Here is a 22,844-nt window from a genome sequence, read left to right on the forward strand (position 1 = left end):
TCTCTGAATTTCTCCCCAAGCGAACAAAGGTGCAGTTCAAGGTTTCACACAGAAGTGTGATTCTTGCTACAGACATTTTATGTTTCAGAAAACAATCATTCTTTGATGTGTCCCAGAAGGCTTGATAATGTGATGTGAAGTAAACACCGGATTGACAAAACTTCGATCATCCCTTAATGTACGCAAGTTGATTTTCATCTGGCTCTGTGGCGCAATGGATAGCGCATTGGACTTCTAAGTGAATTGGCAAAGTCATTCAAAGGTTGTGGGTTCGAATCCCACCAGAGTCACATTTTTTACTTTCTTATTCAAACAAGGAACATTATGCATGTGAGGAATGTTTATTTTTGGCCGATGCTTTAATCTTAGTATTTGACCCAAGTTGAACCTATGTATCTAATACAGCATGCAACTGAATCAAAAGCAGTCTGCCTTCCATTGCAACAGGAACATATTGCTCATAAGGAATACAACATCACTGCCAGAAACTTTGCACTTTCCTAATGTATCCTTCCTTCAGAAACATTGTCTTTATAATAGCTGTAAATGAGATAGACCAAAAACACGACACCCTACACTCAGACATTTGTTTCTAGCGACATATAAAGTAAAATCTTCTTTCAAAGCTATATATGGTATATTCTCTTTGTGTTTTTGTATTGTTAACCAATTGTATGTCTGCACTTTTTATCCAGTTCTTTTTTATTAAGGTATGGAATTGTTGTCCAAACCTATTCACTTGGCAAGAAAATACTGTAATACCCTATTCTCCGAATTTATCCCTAAAGGAACAAAGGTGTAGTTCAAGGTTTCACCCAGAAGTGTGATTCTTCTACAGACATTTTATGTTTCCGAAAACAATTATTCTTTCTTGTATCCCAGAAGGCTTGATAATATGATGTGAAGTAAACACCGGATTGACAAAACTTCGATCATCCCTTAATGTACGCAAGTTGCTGTGCATCTGGCTCTGTGGCGCAATGGATAGCGCGTTGGACTTCTAAGTGAATTGGCAAAGTCATTCAAAGGTTGTGGGTTCGAATCCCACCAGAGTCGCATTTTTTACTTTCTTATTCAAACAAGGAACATTATGCATGTGAGGAATGTTTATTTTTGGCCGATGCTTTAATCTTAGTATTTGACCGAAGTTGAACCTATGTATCTAATATAGCATGCAACTGAATCAAAAGCAGTCTGCCTTCCATTGCAACAGGAACATATTGCTCATAAGGAATACAACATCACTGCCAGAAACTTTGCACTTTCCTAATGTATCCTTCCTTCAGAAACATTGTCTTTATAATAGCTGTAAATGAGATAGACCAAAAACACAACACCCTACACTCAGACATTTGTTTCTAGCGACATATAAAGTAAAATATTCTTTCAAAACTATTTATGGTATATTCTCTTTGTGTTTTTGTATTGTTAACCAATTGTATGTCTGCACTTTTTATCCAGTTCTTTTTTATTAAGGTATGGAATTGTTGTCCAAACCAATTCACTTGGCAAGAAAATACTGTAATACCCTATTCTCTGAATTTCTCCCCAAGCGAACAAAGGTGCAGTTCAAGGTTTCGCCCTGAACTGTGATTCTTGCTACAGACATTTTATGTTTCAGAAAACAATCATTCTTTCATGTATCCCAGAAGGCTTGATAATATGATGTGAAGTAAACACTGGATTGACAAAACCTCGATCATCCCCTGATGTACGCAAGTTGATTGTCATCTGGCTCTGTGGCGCAATGGATAGCGCGTTGGACTTCTAAGTGAATTGGCAAAGTCATTCAAAGGTTGTGGGTTCGAATCCCACCAGAGTTGCATTTTTTACTTTCTTATTCAAACAAGGAACATTATGCATGTGAGGAATGTTTATTTTTGGCCGATGCTTTAATCTTAGTATTTGACCCAAGTTGAACCTATGTATCTAATACAGCATGCAACTGAATCAAAAGCAGTCTGCCTTCCATTGCAACAGGAACATATTGCTCATAAGCAATACAACATCACTGCCAGAAACTTTGCACTTTCCTAATGTATCCTTCCTTCAGAAACATTGTCTTTATAATAGCTGTAAATGAGATAGACCAAAAACACGACACCCTACACTCAGACATTTGTTTCTAGCGACATATAAAGTAAAATATTCTTTCAAAACTATTTATGGTATATTCTCTTTGTGTTTTTGTATTGTTAACCAATTGTATGGCTGCACTTTTTATCCAGTTCTTTTTTATTAAGGTATGGAATTGTTGTCCAAACGTATTCAGTTTGCAAGAAAATACAGTAATACCCTTTTCTCCGAATTTATCCCTAAAGGAACAAAGGTGTAGTTCAAGGTTTCGCCCTGAACTGTGATTCTTGCTACAGACATTTTATGTTTCAGAAAACAATCATTCTTTCATGTATCCCAGAAGGCTTGATAATATGATGTGAAGTAAACACTGGATTGACAAAACCTCGATCATCCCCTGATGTACGCAAGTTGATTGTCATCTGGCTCTGTGGCGCAATGGATAGCGCGTTGGACTTCTAAGTGAATTGGCAAAGTCATTCAAAGGTTGTGGGTTCGAATCCCACCAGAGTTGCATTTTTTACTTTCTTATTCAAACAAGGAACATTATGCATGTGAGGAATGTTTATTTTTGGCCGATGCTTTAATCTTAGTATTTGACCCAAGTTGAACCTATGTATCTAATACAGCATGCAACTGAATCAAAAGCAGTCTGCCTTCCATTGCAACAGGAACATATTGCTCATAAGCAATACAACTTCACTGCCAGAAACTTTGCACTTTCCTAATGTATCCTTCCTTCAGAAACATTGTCTTTATAATAGCTGTAAATGAGATAGACCAAAAACACGACACCCTACACTCAGACATTTGTTTCTAGCGACATATAAAGTAAAATATTCTTTCAAAACTATTTATGGTATATTCTCTTTGTGTTTTTGTATTGTTAACCAATTGTATGGCTGCACTTTTTATCCAGTTCTTTTTTATTAAGGTATGGAATTGTTGTCCAAACGTATTCAGTTTGCAAGAAAATACAGTAATACCCTATTCTCCGAATTTATCCCTAAAGGAACAAAGGTGTAGTTCAAGGTTTCACCCAGAAGTGTGATTCTTCTACAGACATTTTATGTTTCAGAAAACAATTATTCTTTCTTGTATCCCAGAAGGCCTGATAATATGATGTGAAGTAAACACTGGATCGACAAAACCTCGATCATCCCCTGATGTACGCAAGTTGATTGTCATCTGGCTCTGTGGCGCAATGAATAGCGCCTTGGACTTCTAAGTGAATTGGCAAAGTCATTCAAAGGTTGTGGGTTCGAATCCCACCAGAGTCGCATTTTTTACTTTCTTATTCAAACAAGGAACATTATGCATGTGAGGAATGTTTATTTTTGGCCGATGCTTTAATCTTAGTATTTGACCCAAGTTGAACCTATGTATCTAATACAGCATGCAACTGAATCAAAAGCAGTCTGCCTTCCATTGCAACAGGAACATATTGCTCATAAGCAATACAACTTCACTGCCAGAAACTTTGCACTTTCCTAATGTATCCTTCCTTCAGAAACATTGTCTTTATAATAGCTGTAAATGAGATAGACCAAAAACACGACACCCTACACTCAGACATTTGTTTCTAGCGACATATCAAGTAAAATCTTCTTTCAAAGCTATTTATGGTATATTCTCTTTGTGTTTTTGTATTGTTAACCAATTGTATGGCTGCACTTTTTATCCAGTTCTTTTTTATTAAGGTATGGAATTGTTGTCCAAACGTATTCAGTTTGCAAGAAAATACAGTAATACCCTATTCTCCGAATTTATCCCTAAAGGAACAAAGGTGTAGTTCAAGGTTTCACCCAGAAGTGTGATTCTTCTACAGACATTTTATGTTTCAGAAAACAATTATTCTTTCTTGTATCCCAGAAGGCTTGATAATATGATGTGAAGTAAACACTGGATTGACAAAACTTCGATCATCCCTTAATGTACGCAAGTTGATTTTCATCTGGCTCTGTGGCGCAATGGATAGCGCGTTGGACTTCTAAGTGAATTGGCAAAGTCATTCAAAGGTTGTGGGTTCGAATCCCACCAGAGTCGTATTTTTTACTTTCTTATTCAAACAAGGAACATTATGCATGTGAGGAATGTTTATTTTTGGCCGATGCTTTAATCTTAGTATTTGACCCAAGTTGAACCTATGTATCTAATACAGCATGCAACTGAATCAAAAGCAGTCTGCCTTCCATTGCAACAGGAACATATTGCTCATAAGCAATACAACTTCACTGCCAGAAACTTGGCACTTTTCTAATGTATCCTTCCTTCAGAAACATTGTCTTTATAATAGCTGTAAATGAGATAGACCAAAACACGACACCCTATGCTCAGACATGTGTTTCTAGCGACATATAAAGTAAAATCTTCTTTCAAAGCTATTTATGGTATATTCTCTTTGTGTTTTTGTATTGTTAACCAATTGTATGTCTGCACTTTTTATCCAGTTCTTTTTTATTAAGGTATGGAATTGTTGTCCAAACCAATTCACTTGGCAAGAAAATACAGTAATACCCTATTCTCCGAATTTATCCCTAAAGGAACAAAGGTGTAGTTCAAGGTTTCACCCAGAAGTGTGATTCTTCTACAGACATTTTATGTTTCAGAAAACAATTATTCTTTCTTGTATCCCAGAAGGCTTGATAATATGATGTGAAGTAAACACCGGATTGACAAAACTTCGATCATCCCTTAATGTACGCAAGTTGATTTTCATCTGGCTCTGTGGCGCAATGGATAGCGCGTTGGACTTCTAAGTGAATTGGCAAAGTCATTCAAAGGTTGTGGGTTCGAATCCCACCAGAGTCGTATTTTTTACTTTCTTATTCAAACAAGGAACATTATGCATGTGAGGAATGTTTATTTTTGGCCGATGCTTTAATCTTAGTATTTGACCCAAGTTGAACCTATGTATCTAATACAGCATGCAACTGAATCAAAAGCAGTCTGCCTTCCATTGCAACAGGAACATATTGCTCATAAGCAATACAACATCACTACCAGAAACTTGGCACTTTTCTAATGTATCCTTCCTTCAGAAACATTGTCTTTATAATAGCTGTAAATGAGATAGACCAAAACACGACACCCTATGCTCAGACATGTGTTTCTAGCGACATATAAAGTAAAATCTTCTTTCAAAGCTATTTATGGTATATTCTCTTTGTGTTTTTGTATTGTTAACCAATTGTATGTCTGCACTTTTTATCCAGTTCTTTTTTATTAAGGTATGGAATTGTTGTCCAAACCAATTCACTTGGCAAGAAAATACTGTAATACCCTATTCTCCGAATTTATCCCTAAAGGAACAAAGGTGTAGTTCAAGGTTTCACCCAGAAGTGTGATTCTTCTACAGACATTTTATGTTTCCGAAAACAATTATTCTTTCTTGTATCCCAGAAGGCTTGATAATATGATGTGAAGTAAACACCGGATTGACAAAACTTCGATCATCCCTTAATGTACGCAAGTTGCTGTGCATCTGGCTCTGTGGCGCAATGGATAGCGCGTTGGACTTCTAAGTGAATTGGCAAAGTCATTCAAAGGTTGTGGGTTCGAATCCCACCAGAGTTCCATTTTTTACTTTCTTATTCAAACAAGGAACATTATGCATGTGAGGAATGTTTATTTTTGGCCGATGCTTTAATCTTAGTATTTGACCCAAGTTGAACCTATGTATCTAATACACCATGCAACTGAATCAAAAGCAGTCTGCCTTCCATTGCAACAGGAACATATTGCTCATAAGCAATACAACATCACTGCCAGAAACTTTGCACTTTCCTAATGTATCTTTCCTTCAGAAACATTGTCTTTATAATAGCTGTAAATGAGATAGACCAAAAACATGACACCCTACACTCAGACATTTGTTTCTAGCGACATATAAAGTAAAATCTTCTTTCAAAGCTATTTATGGTATATTCTCTTTGTGTTTTTGTATTGTTAACCAATTGTATGTCTGCACTTTTTATCCAGTTCTTTTTTATTAAGGTATGGAATTGTTGTCCAAACCTATTCACTTGGCAAGAAAATACTGTAATACCCTATTCTCTGAATTTCTCCCCAAGCGAACAAAGGTGCAGTTCAAGGTTTCACACAGAAGTGTGATTCTTGCTACAGACATTTTATGTTTCAGAAAACAATCATTCTTTGATGTGTCCCAGAAGGCTTGATAATGTGATGTGAAGTAAACACCGGATTGACAAAACTTCGATCATCCCTTAATGTACGCAAGTTGATTTTCATCTGGCTCTGTGGCGCAATGGATAGCGCATTGGACTTCTAAGTGAATTGGCAAAGTCATTCAAAGGTTGTGGGTTCGAATCCCACCAGAGTCACATTTTTTACTTTCTTATTCAAACAAGGAACATTATGCATGTGAGGAATGTTTATTTTTGGCCGATGCTTTAATCTTAGTATTTGACCCAAGTTGAACCTATGTATCTAATACAGCATGCAACTGAATCAAAAGCAGTCTGCCTTCCATTGCAACAGGAACATATTGCTCATAAGGAATACAACATCACTGCCAGAAACTTTGCACTTTCCTAATGTATCCTTCCTTCAGAAACATTGTCTTTATAATAGCTGTAAATGAGATAGACCAAAAACACAACACCCTACACTCAGACATTTGTTTCTAGCGACATATAAAGTAAAATATTCTTTCAAAGCTATTTATGGTATATTCTCTTTGTGTTTTTGTATTGTTAACCAATTGTATGTCTGCACTTTTTATCCAGTTCTTTTTTATTAAGGTATGGAATTGTTGTCCAAACCTATTCACTTGGCAAGAAAATACTGTAATACCCTATTCTCTGAATTTCTCCCCAAGCGAACAAAGGTGCAGTTCAAGGTTTCACACAGAAGTGTGATTCTTGCTACAGACATTTTATGTTTCAGAAAACAATCATTCTTTGATGTGTCCCAGAAGTCTTGATAATGTGATGTGAAGTAAACACCGGATTGACAAAACTTCGATCATCCCTTAATGTACGCAAGTTGATTTTCATCTGGCTCTGTGGCGCAATGGATAGCGCATTGGACTTCTAAGTGAATTGGCAAAGTCATTCAAAGGTTGTGGGTTCGAATCCCACCAGAGTCACATTTTTTACTTTCTTATTCAAACAAGGAACATTATGCATGTGAGGAATGTTTATTTTTGGCCGATGCTTTAATCTTAGTATTTGACCCAAGTTGAACCTATGTATCTAATACAGCATGCAACTGAATCAAAAGCAGTCTGCCTTCCATTGCAACAGGAACATATTGCTCATAAGGAATACAACATCACTGCCAGAAACTTTGCACTTTCCTAATGTATCCTTCCTTCAGAAACATTGTCTTTATAATAGCTGTAAATGAGATAGACCAAAAACACAACACCCTACACTCAGACATTTGTTTCTAGCGACATATAAAGTAAAATATTCTTTCAAAACTATTTATGGTATATTCTCTTTGTGTTTTTGTATTGTTAACCAATTGTATGTCTGCACTTTTTATCCAGTTCTTTTTTATTAAGGTATGGAATTGTTGTCCAAACCAATTCACTTGGCAAGAAAATACTGTAATGCCCTATTCTCTGAATTTCTCCCCAAGCGAACAAAGGTGCAGTTCAAGGTTTCGCCCTGAACTGTGATTCTTGCTACAGACATTTTATGTTTCAGAAAACAATCATTCTTTCATGTATCCCAGAAGGCTTGATAATATGATGTGAAGTAAACACTGGATTGACAAAACCTCGATCATCCCCTGATGTACGCAAGTTGATTGTCATCTGGCTCTGTAGCGCAATGGATAGCGCGTTGGACTTCTAAGTGAATTGGCAAAGTCATTCAAAGGTTGTGGGTTCGAATCCCACCAGAGTCACATTTTTTACTTTCTTATTCAAACAAGGAACATTATGCATGTGAGGAATGTTTATTTTTGGCCGATGCTTTAATCTTAGTATTTGACCCAAGTTGAACCTATGTATCTAATACACCATGCAACTGAATCAAAAGCAGTCTGCCTTCCATTGCAACAGGAACATATTGCTCATAAGCAATACAACATCACTGCCAGAAACTTTGCACTTTCCTAATGTATCTTTCCTTCAGAAACATTGTCTTTATAATAGCTGTAAATGAGATAGACCAAAAACACGACACCCTACACTCAGACATTTGTTTCTAGCGACATATAAAGTAAAATCTTCTTTCAAAGCTATTTATGGTATATTCTCTTTGTGTTTTTGTATTGTTAACCAATTGTATGTCTGCACTTTTTATCCAGTTCTTTTTTATTAAGGTATGGAATTGTTGTCCAAACCTATTCACTTGGCAAGAAAATACTGTAATACCCTATTCTCTGAATTTCTCCCCAAGCGAACAAAGGTGCAGTTCAAGGTTTCACACAGAAGTGTGATTCTTGCTACAGACATTTTATGTTTCAGAAAACAATCATTCTTTGATGTGTCCCAGAAGGCTTGATAATGTGATGTGAAGTAAACACCGGATTGACAAAACTTCGATCATCCCTTAATGTACGCAAGTTGATTTTCATCTGGCTCTGTGGCGCAATGGATAGCGCATTGGACTTCTAAGTGAATTGGCAAAGTCATTCAAAGGTTGTGGGTTCGAATCCCACCAGAGTCACATTTTTTACTTTCTTATTCAAACAAGGAACATTATGCATGTGAGGAATGTTTATTTTTGGCCGATGCTTTAATCTTAGTATTTGACCCAAGTTGAACCTATGTATCTAATACAGCATGCAACTGAATCAAAAGCAGTCTGCCTTCCATTGCAACAGGAACATATTGCTCATAAGGAATACAACATCACTGCCAGAAACTTTGCACTTTCCTAATGTATCCTTCCTTCAGAAACATTGTCTTTATAATAGCTGTAAATGAGATAGACCAAAAACACGACACCCTACACTCAGACATTTGTTTCTAGCGACATATAAAGTAAAATCTTCTTTCAAAGCTATATATGGTATATTCTCTTTGTGTTTTTGTATTGTTAACCAATTGTATGTCTGCACTTTTTATCCAGTTCTTTTTTATTAAGGTATGGAATTGTTGTCCAAACCTATTCACTTGGCAAGAAAATACTGTAATACCCTATTCTCCGAATTTATCCCTAAAGGAACAAAGGTGTAGTTCAAGGTTTCACCCAGAAGTGTGATTCTTCTACAGACATTTTATGTTTCCGAAAACAATTATTCTTTCTTGTATCCCAGAAGGCTTGATAATATGATGTGAAGTAAACACCGGATTGACAAAACTTCGATCATCCCTTAATGTACGCAAGTTGCTGTGCATCTGGCTCTGTGGCGCAATGGATAGCGCGTTGGACTTCTAAGTGAATTGGCAAAGTCATTCAAAGGTTGTGGGTTCGAATCCCACCAGAGTCGCATTTTTTACTTTCTTATTCAAACAAGGAACATTATGCATGTGAGGAATGTTTATTTTTGGCCGATGCTTTAATCTTAGTATTTGACCCAAGTTGAACCTATGTATCTAATATAGCATGCAACTGAATCAAAAGCAGTCTGCCTTCCATTGCAACAGGAACATATTGCTCATAAGGAATACAACATCACTGCCAGAAACTTTGCACTTTCCTAATGTATCCTTCCTTCAGAAACATTGTCTTTATAATAGCTGTAAATGAGATAGACCAAAAACACAACACCCTACACTCAGACATTTGTTTCTAGCGACATATAAAGTAAAATATTCTTTCAAAACTATTTATGGTATATTCTCTTTGTGTTTTTGTATTGTTAACCAATTGTATGTCTGCACTTTTTATCCAGTTCTTTTTTATTAAGGTATGGAATTGTTGTCCAAACCAATTCACTTGGCAAGAAAATACTGTAATACCCTATTCTCTGAATTTCTCCCCAAGCGAACAAAGGTGCAGTTCAAGGTTTCGCCCTGAACTGTGATTCTTGCTACAGACATTTTATGTTTCAGAAAACAATCATTCTTTCATGTATCCCAGAAGGCTTGATAATATGATGTGAAGTAAACACTGGATTGACAAAACCTCGATCATCCCCTGATGTACGCAAGTTGATTGTCATCTGGCTCTGTGGCGCAATGGATAGCGCGTTGGACTTCTAAGTGAATTGGCAAAGTCATTCAAAGGTTGTGGGTTCGAATCCCACCAGAGTTGCCTTTTTTACTTTCTTATTCAAACAAGGAACATTATGCATGTGAGGAATGTTTATTTTTGGCCGATGCTTTAATCTTAGTATTTGACCCAAGTTGAACCTATGTATCTAATACAGCATGCAACTGAATCAAAAGCAGTCTGCCTTCCATTGCAACAGGAACATATTGCTCATAAGCAATACAACATCACTGCCAGAAACTTTGCACTTTCCTAATGTATCCTTCCTTCAGAAACATTGTCTTTATAATAGCTGTAAATGAGATAGACCAAAAACACGACACCCTACACTCAGACATTTGTTTCTAGCGACATATAAAGTAAAATATTCTTTCAAAACTATTTATGGTATATTCTCTTTGTGTTTTTGTATTGTTAACCAATTGTATGGCTGCACTTTTTATCCAGTTCTTTTTTATTAAGGTATGGAATTGTTGTCCAAACGTATTCAGTTTGCAAGAAAATACAGTAATACCCTTTTCTCCGAATTTATCCCTAAAGGAACAAAGGTGTAGTTCAAGGTTTCGCCCTGAACTGTGATTCTTGCTACAGACATTTTATGTTTCAGAAAACAATCATTCTTTCATGTATCCCAGAAGGCTTGATAATATGATGTGAAGTAAACACTGGATTGACAAAACCTCGATCATCCCCTGATGTACGCAAGTTGATTGTCATCTGGCTCTGTGGCGCAATGGATAGCGCGTTGGACTTCTAAGTGAATTGGCAAAGTCATTCAAAGGTTGTGGGTTCGAATCCCACCAGAGTTGCATTTTTTACTTTCTTATTCAAACAAGGAACATTATGCATGTGAGGAATGTTTATTTTTGGCCGATGCTTTAATCTTAGTATTTGACCCAAGTTGAACCTATGTATCTAATACAGCATGCAACTGAATCAAAAGCAGTCTGCCTTCCATTGCAACAGGAACATATTGCTCATAAGCAATACAACTTCACTGCCAGAAACTTTGCACTTTCCTAATGTATCCTTCCTTCAGAAACATTGTCTTTATAATAGCTGTAAATGAGATAGACCAAAAACACGACACCCTACACTCAGACATTTGTTTCTAGCGACATATAAAGTAAAATATTCTTTCAAAACTATTTATGGTATATTCTCTTTGTGTTTTTGTATTGTTAACCAATTGTATGGCTGCACTTTTTATCCAGTTCTTTTTTATTAAGGTATGGAATTGTTGTCCAAACGTATTCAGTTTGCAAGAAAATACAGTAATACCCTATTCTCCGAATTTATCCCTAAAGGAACAAAGGTGTAGTTCAAGGTTTCACCCAGAAGTGTGATTCTTCTACAGACATTTTATGTTTCAGAAAACAATTATTCTTTCTTGTATCCCAGAAGGCCTGATAATATGATGTGAAGTAAACACTGGATCGACAAAACCTCGATCATCCCCTGATGTACGCAAGTTGATTGTCATCTGGCTCTGTGGCGCAATGAATAGCGCGTTGGACTTCTAAGTGAATTGGCAAAGTCATTCAAAGGTTGTGGGTTCGAATCCCACCAGAGTCGCATTTTTTACTTTCTTATTCAAACAAGGAACATTATGCATGTGAGGAATGTTTATTTTTGGCCGATGCTTTAATCTTAGTATTTGACCCAAGTTGAACCTATGTATCTAATACAGCATGCAACTGAATCAAAAGCAGTCTGCCTTCCATTGCAACAGGAACATATTGCTCATAAGCAATACAACTTCACTGCCAGAAACTTTGCACTTTCCTAATGTATCCTTCCTTCAGAAACATTGTCTTTATAATAGCTGTAAATGAGATAGACCAAAAACACGACACCCTACACTCAGACATTTGTTTCTAGCGACATATCAAGTAAAATCTTCTTTCAAAGCTATTTATGGTATATTCTCTTTGTGTTTTTGTATTGTTAACCAATTGTATGGCTGCACTTTTTATCCAGTTCTTTTTTATTAAGGTATGGAATTGTTGTCCAAACGTATTCAGTTTGCAAGAAAATACAGTAATACCCTATTCTCCGAATTTATCCCTAAAGGAACAAAGGTGTAGTTCAAGGTTTCACCCAGAAGTGTGATTCTTCTACAGACATTTTATGTTTCAGAAAACAATTATTCTTTCTTGTATCCCAGAAGGCTTGATAATATGATGTGAAGTAAACACTGGATTGACAAAACTTCGATCATCCCTTAATGTACGCAAGTTGATTTTCATCTGGCTCTGTGGCGCAATGGATAGCGCGTTGGACTTCTAAGTGAATTGGCAAAGTCATTCAAAGGTTGTGGGTTCGAATCCCACCAGAGTCGTATTTTTTACTTTCTTATTCAAACAAGGAACATTATGCATGTGAGGAATGTTTATTTTTGGCCGATGCTTTAATCTTAGTATTTGACCCAAGTTGAACCTATGTATCTAATACAGCATGCAACTGAATCAAAAGCAGTCTGCCTTCCATTGCAACAGGAACATATTGCTCATAAGCAATACAACATCACTACCAGAAACTTGGCACTTTTCTAATGTATCCTTCCTTCAGAAACATTGTCTTTATAATAGCTGTAAATGAGATAGACCAAAACACGACACCCTATGCTCAGACATGTGTTTCTAGCGACATATAAAGTAAAATCTTCTTTCAAAGCTATTTATGGTATATTCTCTTTGTGTTTTTGTATTGTTAACCAATTGTATGTCTGCACTTTTTATCCAGTTCTTTTTTATTAAGGTATGGAATTGTTGTCCAAACCAATTCACTTGGCAAGAAAATACTGTAATACCCTATTCTCCGAATTTATCCCTAAAGGAACAAAGGTGTAGTTCAAGGTTTCACCCAGAAGTGTGATTCTTCTACAGACATTTTATGTTTCCGAAAACAATTATTCTTTCTTGTATCCCAGAAGGCTTGATAATATGATGTGAAGTAAACACCGGATTGACAAAACTTCGATCATCCCTTAATGTACGCAAGTTGCTGTGCATCTGGCTCTGTGGCGCAATGGATAGCGCGTTGGACTTCTAAGTGAATTGGCAAAGTCATTCAAAGGTTGTGGGTTCGAATCCCACCAGAGTTCCATTTTTTACTTTCTTATTCAAACAAGGAACATTATGCATGTGAGGAATGTTTATTTTTGGCCGATGCTTTAATCTTAGTATTTGACCCAAGTTGAACCTATGTATCTAATACACCATGCAACTGAATCAAAAGCAGTCTGCCTTCCATTGCAACAGGAACATATTGCTCATAAGCAATACAACATCACTGCCAGAAACTTTGCACTTTCCTAATGTATCTTTCCTTCAGAAACATTGTCTTTATAATAGCTGTAAATGAGATAGACCAAAAACATGACACCCTACACTCAGACATTTGTTTCTAGCGACATATAAAGTAAAATCTTCTTTCAAAGCTATTTATGGTATATTCTCTTTGTGTTTTTGTATTGTTAACCAATTTTATGTCTGCACTTTTTATCCAGTTCTTTTTTATTAAGGTATGGAATTGTTGTCCAAACCTATTCACTTGGCAAGAAAATACTGTAATACCCTATTCTCTGAATTTCTCCCCAAGCGAACAAAGGTGCAGTTCAAGGTTTCACACAGAAGTGTGATTCTTGCTACAGACATTTTATGTTTCAGAAAACAATCATTCTTTGATGTGTCCCAGAAGGCTTGATAATGTGATGTGAAGTAAACACCGGATTGACAAAACTTCGATCATCCCTTAATGTACGCAAGTTGATTTTCATCTGGCTCTGTGGCGCAATGGATAGCGCATTGGACTTCTAAGTGAATTGGCAAAGTCATTCAAAGGTTGTGGGTTCGAATCCCACCAGAGTCACATTTTTTACTTTCTTATTCAAACAAGGAACATTATGCATGTGAGGAATGTTTATTTTTGGCCGATGCTTTAATCTTAGTATTTGACCCAAGTTGAACCTATGTATCTAATACAGCATGCAACTGAATCAAAAGCAGTCTGCCTTCCATTGCAACAGGAACATATTGCTCATAAGGAATACAACATCACTGCCAGAAACTTTGCACTTTCCTAATGTATCCTTCCTTCAGAAACATTGTCTTTATAATAGCTGTAAATGAGATAGACCAAAAACACAACACCCTACACTCAGACATTTGTTTCTAGCGACATATAAAGTAAAATATTCTTTCAAAGCTATTTATGGTATATTCTCTTTGTGTTTTTGTATTGTTAACCAATTGTATGTCTGCACTTTTTATCCAGTTCTTTTTTATTAAGGTATGGAATTGTTGTCCAAACCTATTCACTTGGCAAGAAAATACTGTAATACCCTATTCTCTGAATTTCTCCCCAAGCGAACAAAGGTGCAGTTCAAGGTTTCACACAGAAGTGTGATTCTTGCTACAGACATTTTATGTTTCAGAAAACAATCATTCTTTGATGTGTCCCAGAAGGCTTGATAATGTGATGTGAAGTAAACACCGGATTGACAAAACTTCGATCATCCCTTAATGTACGCAAGTTGATTTTCATCTGGCTCTGTGGCGCAATGGATAGCGCATTGGACTTCTAAGTGAATTGGCAAAATCATTCAAAGGTTGTGGGTTCGAATCCCACCAGAGTCACATTTTTTACTTTCTTATTCAAACAAGGAACATTATGCATGTGAGGAATGTTTATTTTTGGCCGATGCTTTAATCTTAGTATTTGACCCAAGTTGAACCTATGTATCTAATACAGCATGCAACTGAATCAAAAGCAGTCTGCCTTCCATTGCAACAGGAACATATTGCTCATAAGGAATACAACATCACTGCCAGAAACTTTGCACTTTCCTAATGTATCCTTCCTTCAGAAACATTGTCTTTATAATAGCTGTAAATGAGATAGACCAAAAACACAACACCCTACACTCAGACATTTGTTTCTAGCGACATATAAAGTAAAATATTCTTTCAAAACTATTTATGGTATATTCTCTTTGTGTTTTTGTATTGTTAACCAATTGTATGTCTGCACTTTTTATCCAGTTCTTTTTTATTAAGGTATGGAATTGTTGTCCAAACCAATTCACTTGGCAAGAAAATACTGTAATACCCTATTCTCTGAATTTCTCCCCAAGCGAACAAAGGTGCAGTTCAAGGTTTCGCCCTGAACTGTGATTCTTGCTACAGACATTTTATGTTTCAGAAAACAATCATTCTTTCATGTATCCCAGAAGGCTTGATAATATGATGTGAAGTAAACACTGGATTGACAAAACCTCGATCATCCCCTGATGTACGCAAGTTGATTGTCATCTGGCTCTGTAGCGCAATGGATAGCGCGTTGGACTTCTAAGTGAATTGGCAAAGTCATTCAAAGGTTGTGGGTTCGAATCCCACCAGAGTCACATTTTTTACTTTCTTATTCAAACAAGGAACATTATGCATGTGAGGAATGTTTATTTTTGGCCGATGCTTTAATCTTAGTATTTGACCCAAGTTGAACCTATGTATCTAATACACCATGCAACTGAATCAAAAGCAGTCTGCCTTCCATTGCAACAGGAACATATTGCTCATAAGCAATACAACATCACTGCCAGAAACTTTGCACTTTCCTAATGTATCTTTCCTTCAGAAACATTGTCTTTATAATAGCTGTAAATGAGATAGACCAAAAACACGACACCCTACACTCAGACATTTGTTTCTAGCGACATATAAAGTAAAATCTTCTTTCAAAGCTATTTATGGTATATTCTCTTTGTGTTTTTGTATTGTTAACCAATTGTATGTCTGCACTTTTTATCCAGTTCTTTTTTATTAAGGTATGGAATTGTTGTCCAAACCTATTCACTTGGCAAGAAAATACTGTAATACCCTATTCTCTGAATTTCTCCCCAAGCGAACAAAGGTGCAGTTCAAGGTTTCACACAGAAGTGTGATTCTTGCTACAGACATTTTATGTTTCAGAAAACAATCATTCTTTGATGTGTCCCAGAAGGCTTGATAATGTGATGTGAAGTAAACACCGGATTGACAAAACTTCGATCATCCCTTAATGTACGCAAGTTGATTTTCATCTGGCTCTGTGGCGCAATGGATAGCGCATTGGACTTCTAAATGAATTGGCAAAGTCATTCAAAGGTTGTGGGTTCGAATCCCACCAGAGTCACATTTTTTACTTTCTTATTCAAACAAGGAACATTATGCATGTGAGGAATGTTTATTTTTGGCCGATGCTTTAATCTTAGTATTTGACCCAAGTTGAACCTATGTATCTAATACAGCATGCAACTGAATCAAAAGCAGTCTGCCTTCCATTGCAACAGGAACATATTGCTCATAAGGAATACAACATCACTGCCAGAAACTTTGCACTTTCCTAATGTATCCTTCCTTCAGAAACATTGTCTTTATAATAGCTGTAAATGAGATAGACCAAAAACACGACACCCTACACTCAGACATTTGTTTCTAGCGACATATAAAGTAAAATCTTCTTTCAAAGCTATTTATGGTATATTCTCTTTGTGTTTTTGTATTGTTAACCAATTGTATGTCTGCACTTTTTATCCAGTTCTTTTTTATTAAGGTATGGAATTGTTGTCCAAACCTATTCACTTGGCAAGAAAATACTGTAATACCCTATTCTCTGAAGTTCTCCCCAAGCGAACAAAGGTGCAGTTCAAGGTTTCACACAGAAGTGTGATTCTTGCTACAGACATTTTATGTTTCAGAAAACAATCATTCTTTCATGTATCCCAGAAGGCTTGATAATATGATGTGAAGTAAACACTGGATTGACAAAACCTCGATCATCCCCTGATGTACGCAAGTTGATTGTCATCTGGCTCTGTGGCGCAATGGATAGCGCATTGGACTTCTAAGTGAATTGGCAAAGTCATTCAAAGGTTGTGGGTTCGAATCCCACAAGAGTTGCATTTTTTACTTTCTTATTCAAACAAGGAACATTATGCATGTGAGGAATGTTTATTTTTGGCCGATGCTTTAATCTTAGTATTTGACCCAAGTTGAACCTATGTATCTAATACAGCATGCAACTGAATCAAAAGCAGTCTGCCTTCCATTGCAACAGGAACATATTGCTCATAAGCAATACAACATCACTCCCAGAAACCTTGCACTTTCCTAATGTATCCTTCCTTCAGAAACATTGTCTTTATAATAGCTGTAAATGAGATAGACCAAAAACACGACACCCTACACTCAGACATTTGTTTCTAGCGACATATAAAGTAAAATATTCTTTCAAAACTATTTATGGTATATTCTCTTTGTGTTTTTGTATTGTTAACCAATTGTATGGCTGCACTTTTTATCCAGTTCTTTTTTATTAAGGTATGGAATTGTTGTCCAAACGTATTCAGTTTGCAAGAAAATACAGTAATACCCTATTCTCCGAATTTATCCCTAAAGGAACAAAGGTGTAGTTCAAGGTTTCACCCAGAAGTGTGATTCTTCTACAGACATTTTATGTTTCAGAAAACAATTATTCTTTCTTGTATCCCAGAAGGCCTGATAATATGATGTGAAGTAAACACTGGATCGACAAAACCTCGATCATCCCCTGATGTACGCAAGTTGATTGTCATCTGGCTCTGTGGCGCAATGAATAGCGCGTTGGACTTCTAAGTGAATTGGCAAAGTCATTCAAAGGTTGTGGGTTCGAATCCCACCAGAGTCGCATTTTTTACTTTCTTATTCAAACAAGGAACATTATGCATGTGAGGAATGTTTATTTTTGGCCGATGCTTTAATCTTAGTATTTGACCCAAGTTGAACCTATGTATCTAATACAGCATGCAACTGAATCAAAAGCAGTCTGCCTTCCATTGCAACAGGAACATATTGCTCATAAGCAATACAACTTCACTGCCAGAAACTTTGCACTTTCCTAATGTATCCTTCCTTCAGAAACATTGTCTTTATAATAGCTGTAAATGAGATAGACCAAAAACACGACACCCTACACTCAGACATTTGTTTCTAGCGACATATCAAGTAAAATCTTCTTTCAAAGCTATTTATGGTATATTCTCTTTGTGTTTTTGTATTGTTAACCAATTGTATGGCTGCACTTTTTATCCAGTTCTTTTTTATTAAGGTATGGAATTGTTGTCCAAACGTATTCAGTTTGCAAGAAAATACAGTAATACCCTATTCTCCGAATTTATCCCTAAAGGAACAAAGGTGTAGTTCAAGGTTTCACCCAGAAGTGTGATTCTTCTACAGACATTTTATGTTTCAGAAAACAATTATTCTTTCTTGTATCCCAGAAGGCTTGATAATATGATGTGAAGTAAACACTGGATTGACAAAACTTCGATCATCCCTTAATGTACGCAAGTTGATTTTCATCTGGCTCTGTGGCGCAATGGATAGCGCGTTGGACTTCTAAGTGAATTGGCAAAGTCATTTAAAGGTTGTGGGTTCGAATCCCACCAGAGTCGTATTTTTTACTTTCTTATTCAAACAAGGAACATTATGCATGTGAGGAATGTTTATTTTTGGCCGATGCTTTAATCTTAGTATTTGACCCAAGTTGAACCTATGTATCTAATACAGCATGCAACTGAATCAAAAGCAGTCTGCCTTCCATTGCAACAGGAACATATTGCTCATAAGCAATACAACATCACTACCAGAAACTTGGCACTTTTCTAATGTATCCTTCCTTCAGAAACATTGTCTTTATAATAGCTGTAAATGAGATAGACCAAAACACGACACCCTATGCTCAGACATGTGTTTCTAGCGACATATAAAGTAAAATCTTCTTTCAAAGCTATTTATGGTATATTCTCTTTGTGTTTTTGTATTGTTAACCAATTGTATGTCTGCACTTTTTATCCAGTTCTTTTTTATTAAGGTATGGAATTGTTGTCCAAACCAATTCACTTGGCAAGAAAATACTGTAATACCCTATTCTCCGAATTTATCCCTAAAGGAACAAAGGTGTAGTTCAAGGTTTCACCCAGAAGTGTGATTCTTCTACAGACATTTTATGTTTCCGAAAACAATTATTCTTTCTTGTATCCCAGAAGGCTTGATAATATGATGTGAAGTAAACACCGGATTGACAAAACTTCGATCATCCCTTAATGTACGCAAGTTGCTGTGCATCTGGCTCTGTGGCGCAATGGATAGCGCGTTGGACTTCTAAGTGAATTGGCAAAGTCATTCAAAGGTTGTGGGTTCGAATCCCACCAGAGTTCCATTTTTTACTTTCTTATTCAAACAAGGAACATTATGCATGTGAGGAATGTTTATTTTTGGCCGATGCTTTAATCTTAGTATTTGACCCAAGTTGAACCTATGTATCTAATACACCATGCAACTGAATCAAAAGCAGTCTGCCTTCCATTGCAACAGGAACATATTGCTCATAAGCAATACAACATCACTGCCAGAAACTTTGCACTTTCCTAATGTATCTTTCCTTCAGAAACATTGTCTTTATAATAGCTGTAAATGAGATAGACCAAAAACATGACACCCTACACTCAGACATTTGTTTCTAGCGACATATAAAGTAAAATCTTCTTTCAAAGCTATTTATGGTATATTCTCTTTGTGTTTTTGTATTGTTAACCAATTGTATGTCTGCACTTTTTATCCAGTTCTTTTTTATTAAGGTATGGAATTGTTGTCCAAACCTATTCACTTGGCAAGAAAATACTGTAATACCCTATTCTCTGAATTTCTCCCCAAGCGAACAAAGGTGCAGTTCAAGGTTTCACACAGAAGTGTGATTCTTGCTACAGACATTTTATGTTTCAGAAAACAATCATTCTTTGATGTGTCCCAGAAGGCTTGATAATGTGATGTGAAGTAAACACCGGATTGACAAAACTTCGATCATCCCTTAATGTACGCAAGTTGATTTTCATCTGGCTCTGTGGCGCAATGGATAGCGCATTGGACTTCTAAGTGAATTGGCAAAGTCATTCAAAGGTTGTGGGTTCGAATCCCACCAGAGTCACATTTTTTACTTTCTTATTCAAACAAGGAACATTATGCATGTGAGGAATGTTTATTTTTGGCCGATGCTTTAATCTTAGTATTTGACCCAAGTTGAACCTATGTATCTAATACAGCATGCAACTGAATCAAAAGCAGTCTGCCTTCCATTGCAACAGGAACATATTGCTCATAAGGAATACAACATCACTGCCAGAAACTTTGCACTTTCCTAATGTATCCTTCCTTCAGAAACATTGTCTTTATAATAGCTGTAAATGAGATAGACCAAAAACACAACACCCTACACTCAGACATTTGTTTCTAGCGACATATAAAGTAAAATATTCTTTCAAAGCTATTTATGGTATATTCTCTTTGTGTTTTTGTATTGTTAACCAATTGTATGTCTGCACTTTTTATCCAGTTCTTTTTTATTAAGGTATGGAATTGTTGTCCAAACCTATTCACTTGGCAAGAAAATACTGTAATACCCTATTCTCTGAATTTCTCCCCAAGCGAACAAAGGTGCAGTTCAAGGTTTCACACAGAAGTGTGATTCTTGCTACAGACATTTTATGTTTCAGAAAACAATCATTCTTTGATGTGTCCCAGAAGGCTTGATAATGTGATGTGAAGTAAACACCGGATTGACAAAACTTCGATCATCCCTTAATGTACGCAAGTTGATTTTCATCTGGCTCTGTGGCGCAATGGATAGCGCATTGGACTTCTAAGTGAATTGGCAAAGTCATTCAAAGGTTGTGGGTTCGAATCCCACCAGAGTCACATTTTTTACTTTCTTATTCAAACAAGGAACATTATGCATGTGAGGAATGTTTATTTTTGGCCGATGCTTTAATCTTAGTATTTGACCCAAGTTGAACCTATGTATCTAATACAGCATGCAACTGAATCAAAAGCAGTCTGCCTTCCATTGCAACAGGAACATATTGCTCATAAGGAATACAACATCACTGCCAGAAACTTTGCACTTTCCTAATGTATCCTTCCTTCAGAAACATTGTCTTTATAATAGCTGTAAATGAGATAGACCAAAAACACAACACCCTACACTCAGACATTTGTTTCTAGCGACATATAAAGTAAAATATTCTTTCAAAACTATTTATGGTATATTCTCTTTGTGTTTTTGTATTGTTAACCAATTGTATGTCTGCACTTTTTATCCAGTTCTTTTTTATTAAGGTATGGAATTGTTGTCCAAACCAATTCACTTGGCAAGAAAATACTGTAATACCCTATTCTCTGAATTTCTCCCCAAGCGAACAAAGGTGCAGTTCAAGGTTTCGCCCTGAACTGTGATTCTTGCTACAGACATTTTATGTTTCAGAAAACAATCATTCTTTCATGTATCCCAGAAGGCTTGATAATATGATGTGAAGTAAACACTGGATTGACAAAACCTCGATCATCCCCTGATGTACGCAAGTTGATTGTCATCTGGCTCTGTAGCGCAATGGATAGCGCGTTGGATTTCTAAGTGAATTGGCAAAGTCATTCAAAGGTTGTGGGTTCGAATCCCACCAGAGTCACATTTTTTACTTTCTTATTCAAACAAGGAACATTATGCATGTGAGGAATGTTTATTTTTGGCCGATGCTTTAGTCTTAGTATTTGACCCAAGTTGAACCTATGTATCTAATACACCATGCAACTGAATCAAAAGCAGTCTGCCTTCCATTGCAACAGGAACATATTGCTCATAAGCAATACAACATCACTGCCAGAAACTTTGCACTTTCCTAATGTATCTTTCCTTCAGAAACATTGTCTTTATAATAGCTGTAAATGAGATAGACCAAAAACACGACACCCTACACTCAGACATTTGTTTCTAGCGACATATAAAGTAAAATCTTCTTTCAAAGCTATTTATGGTATATTCTCTTTGTGTTTTTGTATTGTTAACCAATTGTATGTCTGCACTTTTTATCCAGTTCTTTTTTATTAAGGTATGGAATTGTTGTCCAAACCTATTCACTTGGCAAGAAAATACTGTAATACCCTATTCTCTGAATTTCTCCCCAAGCGAACAAAGGTGCAGTTCAAGGTTTCACACAGAAGTGTGATTCTTGCTACAGACATTTTATGTTTCAGAAAACAATCATTCTTTGATGTGTCCCAGAAGGCTTGATAATGTGATGTGAAGTAAACACCGGATTGACAAAACTTCGATCATCCCTTAATGTACGCAAGTTGATTTTCATCTGGCTCTGTGGCGCAATGGATAGCGCATTGGACTTCTAAATGAATTGGCAAAGTCATTCAAAGGTTGTGGGTTCGAATCCCACCAGAGTCACATTTTTTACTTTCTTATTCAAACAAGGAACATTATGCATGTGAGGAATGTTTATTTTTGGCCGATGCTTTAATCTTAGTATTTGACCCAAGTTGAACCTATGTATCTAATACAGCATGCAACTGAATCAAAAGCAGTCTGCCTTCCATTGCAACAGGAACATATTGCTCATAAGGAATACAACATCACTGCCAGAAACTTTGCACTTTCCTAATGTATCCTTCCTTCAGAAACATTGTCTTTATAATAGCTGTAAATGAGATAGACCAAAAACACGACACCCTACACTCAGACATTTGTTTCTAGCGACATATAAAGTAAAATCTT

At 36.4% G+C, this 22,844-nt stretch overlaps 28 non-coding genes across 28 annotated transcripts; all 28 read left to right on the forward strand.

Annotated features, from left to right (window-relative positions):
* Positions 1 to 200: 200 nt before the first annotated feature.
* TRNAR-UCU (transfer RNA arginine (anticodon UCU)) lies at positions 201 to 290 on the forward strand. The gene is given in 2 exon segments: positions 201 to 237; positions 255 to 290. It is a non-coding gene; the product is annotated as a tRNA-Arg (tRNA).
* Positions 291 to 966: 676 nt separating this feature from the next.
* On the forward strand, positions 967 to 1,056 carry TRNAR-UCU (transfer RNA arginine (anticodon UCU)). Its single transcript is given in 2 exon segments — positions 967 to 1,003; positions 1,021 to 1,056. It is a non-coding gene; the product is annotated as a tRNA-Arg (tRNA).
* Positions 1,057 to 1,733: 677 nt separating this feature from the next.
* TRNAR-UCU (transfer RNA arginine (anticodon UCU)) lies at positions 1,734 to 1,823 on the forward strand. Its single transcript is given in 2 exon segments — positions 1,734 to 1,770; positions 1,788 to 1,823. It is a non-coding gene; the product is annotated as a tRNA-Arg (tRNA).
* A 677-nt stretch (positions 1,824 to 2,500) lies between these two features.
* TRNAR-UCU (transfer RNA arginine (anticodon UCU)) lies at positions 2,501 to 2,590 on the forward strand. The gene is given in 2 exon segments: positions 2,501 to 2,537; positions 2,555 to 2,590. It is a non-coding gene; the product is annotated as a tRNA-Arg (tRNA).
* Positions 2,591 to 4,032: 1,442 nt separating this feature from the next.
* Positions 4,033 to 4,122, forward strand: TRNAR-UCU (transfer RNA arginine (anticodon UCU)). The gene is given in 2 exon segments: positions 4,033 to 4,069; positions 4,087 to 4,122. It is a non-coding gene; the product is annotated as a tRNA-Arg (tRNA).
* A 675-nt stretch (positions 4,123 to 4,797) lies between these two features.
* TRNAR-UCU (transfer RNA arginine (anticodon UCU)) lies at positions 4,798 to 4,887 on the forward strand. Its single transcript is given in 2 exon segments — positions 4,798 to 4,834; positions 4,852 to 4,887. It is a non-coding gene; the product is annotated as a tRNA-Arg (tRNA).
* Positions 4,888 to 5,562: 675 nt separating this feature from the next.
* Positions 5,563 to 5,654, forward strand: TRNAR-UCU (transfer RNA arginine (anticodon UCU)). Its single transcript is given in 2 exon segments — positions 5,563 to 5,599; positions 5,617 to 5,654. It is a non-coding gene; the product is annotated as a tRNA-Arg (tRNA).
* Positions 5,655 to 6,329: 675 nt separating this feature from the next.
* TRNAR-UCU (transfer RNA arginine (anticodon UCU)) lies at positions 6,330 to 6,419 on the forward strand. Its single transcript is given in 2 exon segments — positions 6,330 to 6,366; positions 6,384 to 6,419. It is a non-coding gene; the product is annotated as a tRNA-Arg (tRNA).
* A 677-nt stretch (positions 6,420 to 7,096) lies between these two features.
* Positions 7,097 to 7,186, forward strand: TRNAR-UCU (transfer RNA arginine (anticodon UCU)). Its single transcript is given in 2 exon segments — positions 7,097 to 7,133; positions 7,151 to 7,186. It is a non-coding gene; the product is annotated as a tRNA-Arg (tRNA).
* Positions 7,187 to 7,863: 677 nt separating this feature from the next.
* On the forward strand, positions 7,864 to 7,953 carry TRNAR-UCU (transfer RNA arginine (anticodon UCU)). The gene is given in 2 exon segments: positions 7,864 to 7,900; positions 7,918 to 7,953. It is a non-coding gene; the product is annotated as a tRNA-Arg (tRNA).
* A 677-nt stretch (positions 7,954 to 8,630) lies between these two features.
* On the forward strand, positions 8,631 to 8,720 carry TRNAR-UCU (transfer RNA arginine (anticodon UCU)). The gene is given in 2 exon segments: positions 8,631 to 8,667; positions 8,685 to 8,720. It is a non-coding gene; the product is annotated as a tRNA-Arg (tRNA).
* Positions 8,721 to 9,396: 676 nt separating this feature from the next.
* TRNAR-UCU (transfer RNA arginine (anticodon UCU)) lies at positions 9,397 to 9,486 on the forward strand. Its single transcript is given in 2 exon segments — positions 9,397 to 9,433; positions 9,451 to 9,486. It is a non-coding gene; the product is annotated as a tRNA-Arg (tRNA).
* Positions 9,487 to 10,163: 677 nt separating this feature from the next.
* On the forward strand, positions 10,164 to 10,253 carry TRNAR-UCU (transfer RNA arginine (anticodon UCU)). Its single transcript is given in 2 exon segments — positions 10,164 to 10,200; positions 10,218 to 10,253. It is a non-coding gene; the product is annotated as a tRNA-Arg (tRNA).
* Positions 10,254 to 10,930: 677 nt separating this feature from the next.
* TRNAR-UCU (transfer RNA arginine (anticodon UCU)) lies at positions 10,931 to 11,020 on the forward strand. Its single transcript is given in 2 exon segments — positions 10,931 to 10,967; positions 10,985 to 11,020. It is a non-coding gene; the product is annotated as a tRNA-Arg (tRNA).
* A 676-nt stretch (positions 11,021 to 11,696) lies between these two features.
* On the forward strand, positions 11,697 to 11,786 carry TRNAR-UCU (transfer RNA arginine (anticodon UCU)). Its single transcript is given in 2 exon segments — positions 11,697 to 11,733; positions 11,751 to 11,786. It is a non-coding gene; the product is annotated as a tRNA-Arg (tRNA).
* Positions 11,787 to 12,462: 676 nt separating this feature from the next.
* Positions 12,463 to 12,552, forward strand: TRNAR-UCU (transfer RNA arginine (anticodon UCU)). Its single transcript is given in 2 exon segments — positions 12,463 to 12,499; positions 12,517 to 12,552. It is a non-coding gene; the product is annotated as a tRNA-Arg (tRNA).
* A 675-nt stretch (positions 12,553 to 13,227) lies between these two features.
* Positions 13,228 to 13,319, forward strand: TRNAR-UCU (transfer RNA arginine (anticodon UCU)). The gene is given in 2 exon segments: positions 13,228 to 13,264; positions 13,282 to 13,319. It is a non-coding gene; the product is annotated as a tRNA-Arg (tRNA).
* Positions 13,320 to 13,994: 675 nt separating this feature from the next.
* TRNAR-UCU (transfer RNA arginine (anticodon UCU)) lies at positions 13,995 to 14,084 on the forward strand. Its single transcript is given in 2 exon segments — positions 13,995 to 14,031; positions 14,049 to 14,084. It is a non-coding gene; the product is annotated as a tRNA-Arg (tRNA).
* Positions 14,085 to 14,761: 677 nt separating this feature from the next.
* On the forward strand, positions 14,762 to 14,851 carry TRNAR-UCU (transfer RNA arginine (anticodon UCU)). The gene is given in 2 exon segments: positions 14,762 to 14,798; positions 14,816 to 14,851. It is a non-coding gene; the product is annotated as a tRNA-Arg (tRNA).
* Positions 14,852 to 15,528: 677 nt separating this feature from the next.
* Positions 15,529 to 15,618, forward strand: TRNAR-UCU (transfer RNA arginine (anticodon UCU)). Its single transcript is given in 2 exon segments — positions 15,529 to 15,565; positions 15,583 to 15,618. It is a non-coding gene; the product is annotated as a tRNA-Arg (tRNA).
* Positions 15,619 to 16,295: 677 nt separating this feature from the next.
* TRNAR-UCU (transfer RNA arginine (anticodon UCU)) lies at positions 16,296 to 16,385 on the forward strand. Its single transcript is given in 2 exon segments — positions 16,296 to 16,332; positions 16,350 to 16,385. It is a non-coding gene; the product is annotated as a tRNA-Arg (tRNA).
* Positions 16,386 to 17,828: 1,443 nt separating this feature from the next.
* TRNAR-UCU (transfer RNA arginine (anticodon UCU)) lies at positions 17,829 to 17,918 on the forward strand. The gene is given in 2 exon segments: positions 17,829 to 17,865; positions 17,883 to 17,918. It is a non-coding gene; the product is annotated as a tRNA-Arg (tRNA).
* A 676-nt stretch (positions 17,919 to 18,594) lies between these two features.
* Positions 18,595 to 18,684, forward strand: TRNAR-UCU (transfer RNA arginine (anticodon UCU)). Its single transcript is given in 2 exon segments — positions 18,595 to 18,631; positions 18,649 to 18,684. It is a non-coding gene; the product is annotated as a tRNA-Arg (tRNA).
* A 675-nt stretch (positions 18,685 to 19,359) lies between these two features.
* TRNAR-UCU (transfer RNA arginine (anticodon UCU)) lies at positions 19,360 to 19,451 on the forward strand. Its single transcript is given in 2 exon segments — positions 19,360 to 19,396; positions 19,414 to 19,451. It is a non-coding gene; the product is annotated as a tRNA-Arg (tRNA).
* A 675-nt stretch (positions 19,452 to 20,126) lies between these two features.
* On the forward strand, positions 20,127 to 20,216 carry TRNAR-UCU (transfer RNA arginine (anticodon UCU)). The gene is given in 2 exon segments: positions 20,127 to 20,163; positions 20,181 to 20,216. It is a non-coding gene; the product is annotated as a tRNA-Arg (tRNA).
* A 677-nt stretch (positions 20,217 to 20,893) lies between these two features.
* Positions 20,894 to 20,983, forward strand: TRNAR-UCU (transfer RNA arginine (anticodon UCU)). Its single transcript is given in 2 exon segments — positions 20,894 to 20,930; positions 20,948 to 20,983. It is a non-coding gene; the product is annotated as a tRNA-Arg (tRNA).
* A 677-nt stretch (positions 20,984 to 21,660) lies between these two features.
* Positions 21,661 to 21,750, forward strand: TRNAR-UCU (transfer RNA arginine (anticodon UCU)). Its single transcript is given in 2 exon segments — positions 21,661 to 21,697; positions 21,715 to 21,750. It is a non-coding gene; the product is annotated as a tRNA-Arg (tRNA).
* A 677-nt stretch (positions 21,751 to 22,427) lies between these two features.
* TRNAR-UCU (transfer RNA arginine (anticodon UCU)) lies at positions 22,428 to 22,517 on the forward strand. Its single transcript is given in 2 exon segments — positions 22,428 to 22,464; positions 22,482 to 22,517. It is a non-coding gene; the product is annotated as a tRNA-Arg (tRNA).
* Positions 22,518 to 22,844: the final 327 nt, after the last annotated feature.

The sequence above is a fragment of the Ambystoma mexicanum genome (genome assembly GCF_040938575.1).
Source record: "Ambystoma mexicanum isolate Mex_15411 chromosome 12 unlocalized genomic scaffold, UKY_AmexF1_1 Mex_chr12_unloc.1, whole genome shotgun sequence".
NCBI lineage: Eukaryota > Metazoa > Chordata > Amphibia > Caudata > Ambystomatidae > Ambystoma > Ambystoma mexicanum.